The following is an 8,460-nucleotide window of genomic DNA, read 5'->3' on the forward strand; positions in this document are numbered from 1 at the left end:
GCCCGCCCGCATGAATCGGCCCTGGGCGTGAAAAAAATAACTATTTAAATAGGTATTTGGCTGAGGGAACCATCCATCTTTCCCCATTTCATTTCACTACAAGAAAAATCGCGATTCGCGACGGAATTTTTCCGTCACGAAACAGGTTTTGCGACGGAATTCGTTCCGTCGTCTATCGGCTCGTCGTATCTTCGTTTGCGACGGAAAAATTCCGTCGCGAAATATGGCGACGGAATTATTCCGTCGCTTCCATCGCAATTCCGTCGTGATTTGGCAACAATTTTTTTTTTAAATATAGGGTATCCGCGCCTGTTCTTTGTACAACAGACGCGGATACCCTTTAAAAAATTAAAAAACATTAAAAAAAAAGAAAACAACACCAATATTCCTCTTTGCACTGCAACTCTCATACAATACAATTCCAAAAAAAATTTAAAAAATTACAATATTTCTCTCTAAAAATTAAAAAATAAAATGAAATTACAAATTTACAATGCCAATAAAAATACTCCTACAAATAATCAATAATTTACAATGTCGTTTTCAAAAAATAATAATAATAATAATAATAATAATTTACAATGCCAATAAAAATACTCCTACTATTGCTGCTACAGATATCCCAGCTCTGGCCGCAGTTGACAGTCCTGACTATTACAGGAACAATTACTGGAACAAATAGCATTATAATATTCAAAATAATATACTGGAAAGTAAGCCTAATATGCAAACTAACAATGAATTATAGCATTATACTGGAAACTGTAGCGTGTACTAAAACAAATAGCATTATGAAAATTACCTGGGAGGCTATGAATACTTTGAGTCTTGAAATTTTGCAACCTGGACTCTGGAGAAACACACAGCAAGCAGCAAGGTTAAAATAGGATCCAAGAAAAATTGGTTTGACAGAATGAATAAAATCCCAAAGAAATCATGGCATTCATTGGATAATAGTAGTTTAAAACCACACAGATTACCTAACATTTGAAAGCATGTTGAAGAAATCCTTGAGGACTCGTACCTAAGTAAAAAAGGAAGAAGAAAGGCAATTTCAATTAGTCCAAAATAAGAATTCAAAACAAACATGATTAATATAAAATTTAAACAAAAAAAGAAATGAAGAAAATCTCATATCAAAGTGAATGAGGTGCAGAAACAACCTCTTTTGCAGCTTCTGTATCTTTAATCATATTCATTACATTGGGGGCATCTAGAACTTCTTTCAGACTATGCCTGTGAATCAAGATTTTTTTATTGTTAAAGCTCTGTTGCAGAATGAAAATTTTTTAAGATATAAACAACTGCTAGACTAAAGAAAGTGCTTGAACTGCTAAAATAAAAACTAACAAAGTATTAAGGATAATACATATTGGAAATAATAAATGCGTATCCTCACTGACAAGTGACAACATAAGTTTTTAGTTTAGGTAAATCATTCAACAAAAAGAAAAAAACATTAATTAGTAACATGCACACACACTGCACAGAGAGACCCTCAACTTCATTATCCCACACTATCAAAATGAAAGCTAATATTAAAATGTTTGAAATTGTGGAGTCCAAAACAACACACAAAGCAATCATTTGAACTACAACATTTCAGCATTGAAATATAGTAACCCTAGCATAACTCTGGTAGTCCTAGGATTAGCAAATTATTCAGCCCATAATTTTCCTATATAAGCATGTATCTCTCTTAAACTCTGTAACTATTTCGTGTACAGTCTAAGGAGATGCATGCAACAACCAACTCAGAATAAAATTTAAACAAAAATCAGCAACCAACTCGAATAAAAATTGGGGAAAACACATAAAAATTCAATGAAAACACGAGTAGTTTGAGTTAGAACTAAATATACATGAAAAAAATGAGGAAGGTGCACATAAATTCAGACCTGAAAATGTAAACACATCGTTTTCCCACAAAATTTAAACAAAAATCAAATACCAATTCGAATAAAAATTAAACAAATTAAATAGCAAAGAGTATTGAAGACAAATTCTATAAGATATTGAGGATATTGAAGAAAATTGCAGGTACCAGAACAAGAGGGCGAGATAGGACTCTGGAGGGCTGGAGGCGCTAACCGAGAGTGCGAGAGGCGAGTTCGGCGACGGGCGTGACTGCGTGGCGAGACCGGCTGGCAGACTGCGTGGCGAGACCGGCTGGCAGACTGCGTCTGTAGAGGCGGAGGCGGTGGTGAAGGCGGACTGTATAGGCAGAGGCGGACTGGAGAATGCAGAGCGCAAAGTGGCAGAGGGGAGAAGGGAGAGGCGGTGTCAAGAGTGGCGGTGGAGATTAAGCTGTGGCTGTGGCGGTGGGGATGGCGTCGGCGGTGGCGTCGGCGGTGGCTGTGGCGAAGGTCCGAAGGTGTTTACAGATGATGATTGGCGAATGGCGAGGGAGGGATTGGAGCTGTGCGGCTGAACTGCTGAAAAAGAAAAAGATGATTAGGGTTATAAATTATTTTTTTTTGAAAAAATAAGATAGGTTTAAAAAAAAAAAAAAAAAAAAACCAAAACGGCGTCGTTTTGGTCGTAAAAAATTTGCGACGGAATAAATTCCGTCGTAATATTTATTATTTTTATGAGAATGGTTCATTTTAGCAACGGAATAAATTTCATCGCAATTTCCGTCGCCATTTCGCGATAGAAATTATATCCGTCGCCATTTCCATCGTTATTTCACGACGGAAATAAAATCGGTCGCAAATTCGGTCGCGATTTTTTTGCCGCCAAATTTTCGCGGGTTTTATTTCCTATTTGTGCCAAAACTCGCGACGGAAAATAATTTTGTCGCGATTCCGTCGTTAATTTGCAACGGAAATTAATTCCGTCACTATATCGCGACGGGATTTTTTCTGTCGCGATTTTTCTTGTAGTGTTTCTAAACACTTAGATTAGCTATTTTTCTTCATTTTCTACATTCCTAGTCTAGCTTTAGATAGGAAAGTAGTGTAGAACTTGAAGTTTCTCTAGGAATTGAAGATCCTAGTGTTGATTGTTGATTACCTTGCTTCAATTTGGTACATTTCTTTAATCTTCTTGTAATTGCTTTCCAATTTTACTTGGTGAGTTCAATTCCTTATTAGTCAAATTACATTCTATCTTGCCTTGTTGTTGATTGGATTGGATTTTGATTTGGTAATGTTGATTGCCATGCCTATTTGTTGCTAGATTTTTGGATAGGGCTAGGATTGAGGAGCTTTGCGCTTATGATTTCATATTTTCAAATGAGGATTTGATTTATGTTTGATCTTGCTAAATTGTGTGTATGATTGTGTTGATCTTGTTGAATCGAGGACCCTAATCTCTCCAAGAGCCTAAGATCACGCATTTTTGCGAGCGAGATATCGCAAATGCATGAGAGCTTGATGCTCACATATCCCGTCCTTTGTCCGGAAGGATGAGGTTCGGAGGAGATTCATAGGCAAGGTGTTTGATAAAATTTCCCAACCGAATGAGGATTGGGAGATCGAGTGTGACGACACTCGAGATAGTGCGTTGAGTCCCTTTAGCTAGACCGATTGGCAATTTACTCCTTACCGTAGCCCGAGAGTGCAAGACCCGACGAATCCTAATCCTATCCGATTCGCTTTAATTGTGTTTTAGTAATGTTTAAGTACCTTTCAAACCTATGCCTTGTTATTCTTTTGTTCCTAGCTAATTCTTGTAACTCTTATCTCTTAACCTCCTAAATGCCAATGCGTAATTCGATTCCAATTTGTCATCCTTGAGAACACGACACTCGGTGAACTTCTTCCTCGTTTTATCACCTATCTTCCACCACCACTGAAACCACAAAATCAAAATGGCACGGTTTTTGAATTGTGTTGCCATTTTGGAAAGTTAATTGTTAATAGTTCTTGAATTGTTTTCTTTTGTTTGTTTTCTTAATTTTGTTACTTGATTGGAGAAGTGAGCACAATTGTCTTTGCATATCTTGTGGTTCACTTGCAACTACTTCTAGTTGCAAAGAATTATTGTTGGCTAAGCTTTGTGCGGGAAATTTTTGTTGAAAATCAATTGAAAACTTGCCAATGAGTGCTTATATGTAATACCCCGTATTTTATTAACATTATTATTTTATCCTAAGGTATTGACATACATGAGTTATGATCTCCCGATACATCAAAAGGATTTTTATAAGTGAGTATAGTTGTTATTAACCTGCGAACCTACGTACCGGTCACGAACCGTAAAATTTTTAAGGACGAATTTTCAGCTCGGATTTCATAGGAAATGGATTATTAGGCACCATACTATCAAGCTTGAATTTCCTATTCAATTAAATTAGCCCGTAGCAGTGGAAATTTATTGTGATCGTAGCATCGCTATATTTCGCGGTGTACCGAACCTAGCCCAATTTTGAGGTTTAGTCTGGAATAAATTTTTGGTTTCAAAATTCTTCCTATTTAAATTATTTTCCACCGAAACTTTATCTGTTTGGACCACAACTGATAAGTTGGAAGATTTTTATTTTTGGAACCACAAGGTTGTGACAAGTGTCACAATTTTTACCATATAATTAAAATATTAATTTTAAGAGATGAGTTTGGATAAGCATCCCTATATTTTATTATTATTATTATTATTATTATTATTATTATTATATATATATAATATTACGTATATATGTATATATGATAAGGAAGAAGAAGAATTTCATTTCATTCTTCCATTTCTTCACGCCAATTCCGTGAGAGAGAGAGAGAGAAGTTTCAAGCTCCAATCGCAATTTGTTCGGTAAATTTCTATTTAATCGTTCAAAAGCTTTGTTTTCCTTCCTAGATCATGAATCTAAGTTAAGATTTCTTAAATTATGTGTTATGTTGTTGGTGGAATCCTAAGGGTTTAAGGTGAAATTGGGGAAATCAACTCCAAGAGTCTTCTACAAGACTAGTAACCCGGTTGAGGTAAGGAATCCCTTAAGTCGGTTTAGTCACTTGAAATTGGATAATTGATTGTTTGGTTGAAATATGATGAGATCTAAGTAAAATTGTTATGTACATGTGGTATGTATAATATATATGTAATTGTATTTTACATAATATATATGTACAAAATGTTGTGTTGGTGAGTTCTCATTAATGGTGTTGTTAAAGTTGTTATGAATATGGATGTTGGCAAATAGATTATGAGATGGTGGTTCTTGGATGATTAATAGCTTATGAGTATATTAACGATGGATTTAAGGGGTACTTAAAGTTTAATGGTGATTTATGGGCAATAATGAATTTTGTTAATTAATGATGGTGGATTAAGGTGATGATTAAGAGTACTTAATGATTAATTATGGTGATTTGGTTCACGTTGAAGCCTAGTGAAGAGGATAATGTTGGACTAAGGACTAAAGATTTATATTAAGTATAGATGGGTAAGTTGTTGAAGGTGAGAAATTGCGGACTAAATATGAGTTATGGGCATCATAAATAAGTAAGGATTACAATATTGATGGGTTAAGACTAATGAGGGTAATTATGCATATGGGTTATGATTTATTGATTTAAGGTGGAAATCAATTATGAATTATGGTTAAGGGTGGTGATTAGTGATTAAAATGGTGATTAGGAACTATTATTCTTATTAATAAATAAGGAAAGTTATGAAGATTATGAGCTTATAAGGATTATGATTAAAGATTGGATTAATGATGGAATTAAATGAGGATGATGGAATGATGGATAACGTTATTGATGATGGTGATGTCATTATGTTGTTGAGCTAAAATGTTGAATTATAATTATGGTGGTGATATATAATGCTATAATTATGGTACATGAGTTATGAATTGATGATTATAAATTAATGGTTTAGATTAATGGGTAATTATGGATTATGGTTAATAATGGTGTTAATGCTTTCGATGACTCGATAATGATGTTATAATGTTGTTGACTTGTTGTCGATGATGGATTACAAGGTTAGTAGTTACTAATGACAATAATTAATGCTTAAGAGTGATTAAGGTCAATTGTTGGATTATGGGTGACTAAGTATCGATTATGGATGTGCGATATCCTCAAGTTATGATCTAATGGTGTTGATCATGGTGGAAGTTGTTAATGTCGATAGTGACAAGGATAACTATCTATTATTAGTTAATTGTGGAACCATGATTATGGATTACCGATGATGATTGGATTGTAAGATGGACTGAAGTATGGATTACCGATGATGATTGGATTGTAAGATGGACTGAAGATCATGATAAGGAATAAGTATTGGGAATGGATATATGTAGTGTTAGTAGAATATATAAGTATCCGATGAGTGACCAGCTTGTGTTCAGCTGTGTTTTCTTCCAATTTTTGCTCATACTTGAGCTATGCTTGAAAAGCCTTTGGGCTACTAAAAATGTTTATGAAAACTTACGTTGAAAAACGTATGCTATTTTGGTATGCAGGTTGTCAAAACCTTATTTTGAAAAGGAAAATACCATTTTTAGTGAGTGTGTACCTTACTGGAATGATGAGAAAATGATGTTAAAATGAATAAAACCTTAGTTTCAAGGAGTTACGAGGACCTTGTTGTCTTTTTATCTCGGGCTATAATTACCGAAGGTTGTCATTGAAATATGTACGGTTGTATTCGTACTTAGGCGAAGTCTATTCGCCGAGTCTCTACGTCACTCATGTATGGCTAGACTGTGTGGGTGTGCACACTTAAGCGTATTGACTCCGTCGTCTCCAGGTTGGTGTCATTTTAATGGACCTAGGCGGGGCCACACTAGGGGCCATTCTAATGAACCATCGTCCAAGGGACCGAGAAGAGAACTTGGGTAATGACTGCAAGCCCATGTTCCAGGTTCAATCGGTCAACGACAAGGAATATTCAACATTTCCTATAAGGCCTCATACTTTGAAATGAAACTAAGTCGAGTTTTTTATAAGGCCTCATACTTTGAAATGAAACTAAGTCGAGTTTTTCATAAGGCCTCATACTTTGAAATGAAACTAAGTCGAGTTTTTCACAAGTAATGGTTGAATCAATGACTATGATGAGATGTGTGATACTAGTAATGGTTGAATCAATGACTATGATGAGATGTGTGATACTAGTTCCAAGAAACTAGTCGAGTAATGTCTGATGTGTGATACTAGTTCCAAGAAACTAGTCGAGTAATGTCTCAGAAATGGGATATTGTGAAGATGTCAAGTATGGTTGTGAAAATTCACGCGTGTAACGTGAAAATGATGGAATTCCTGGAAATGAGAATGTTTGCAAATTCGTCTGAAAGACGTGAAAATGATTTTGAGCGCCAGTTATGCCATTGTATTTAACTGAGAAAAGCTTTACATGATTTAACGTATATACGCTACTATACTATCTGCTGTGAATAATTGGGTTGCAGGTAGAATTTCAAATCATGGGTAAAACCTTTACAAGCTTTCAAACTATTATATTTTCAAACCTTTGTCTACTTTTAAGTGACAACGAATCACCTTACTTAGCCATCGCGCTAACTACACTTCGATGTGTTTTCCTTATCAGATGCAGTGTAGCGTGGGCCCTTGTAACCCGATGAGCTCTGAATATGATGGAGGTACAGGTTGAAGTCTACTCTATTCTAGAATAGACACCTTGGAAGGGTTATTTCCATATGTATTAAGTTTGATGTTGATGTTGTATATTGATGTTGTAAGTTTAGCCTGTGCACTTAGAGTGGAGGTTATCAAAGAGGTGATAGAATTCACTCTAGGTGTGGCGGTAGCATCCAGTTTTCTGCTGATAAGATGTTAGCTTCCGCAGCGTTTTATTACGGATTTTGTAATAAATGTAAGAGTTGAAAATTGGGGTGTTACATTATATGAATCCCTATGGTTATCCATACCATGGAGGACAATCTTGGAGAGATTCTCCACCCCAACCATATCCCTACTACCCCCATCCTACCTATATTTTCCCTCCACCACCATATTACTATTCACCACCTCCATATCCTTATCAATCTTCATACACTTACCCCACCCATGAACCATATCGTTATTCCATCGCTTATATGCATAGCCACCATCCACCATGTCAAGAAGAATACTCTCCACAATCCACTATAATTCAAGAGGACTCGTTGAGCTTTAAAGATTTATTTCGAAGTATTGAGAGTAAGCTTGTCTAAATGATGAAAAAGATCGATCCAAGCTATACTCATGAGCCATATTCATTCCCCAATTCCCACCCAAACACCCACTACCCACCTCTATCACATACTCATGAAGAAAACAATGTTTCACACCTCTATGAAACACCACCCTCCTTTCCATATTTTACCCCTACCAATCCTTATGATTACCCCCCACCGGCCAAGGACGAGATTGAGATCTTAAAAGAAAAGATAGAAGCATTCACAAAGATGGCCAAGGAGGACACGACCAATTTAAAAGCCGAAATCAAGAGCGAATTGAAAGACTATCTTGCTACCCTCCGGGAGGAAGATCTTCCATTGGAAGATATTGA

The 8,460-nt window shown here is 35.9% G+C and overlaps 1 long non-coding RNA gene across 1 annotated transcript; it reads right to left on the minus strand.

Moving 5' to 3' along the window:
• Positions 1 to 490: 490 nt before the first annotated feature.
• On the minus strand, positions 491 to 2,427 carry LOC116022444. Its single transcript, XR_004099195.1, has 5 exons — positions 2,045 to 2,427; positions 1,164 to 1,236; positions 981 to 1,024; positions 803 to 850; positions 491 to 669 (listed from the first exon to the last, which is right to left on the minus strand). It is a non-coding gene; the product is annotated as an uncharacterized LOC116022444 (long non-coding RNA).
• Positions 2,428 to 8,460: the final 6,033 nt, after the last annotated feature.

This window comes from Ipomoea triloba, chromosome 6, assembly GCF_003576645.1.
Source record: "Ipomoea triloba cultivar NCNSP0323 chromosome 6, ASM357664v1".
Taxonomy (NCBI): Eukaryota; Viridiplantae; Streptophyta; class Magnoliopsida; order Solanales; family Convolvulaceae; genus Ipomoea; species Ipomoea triloba.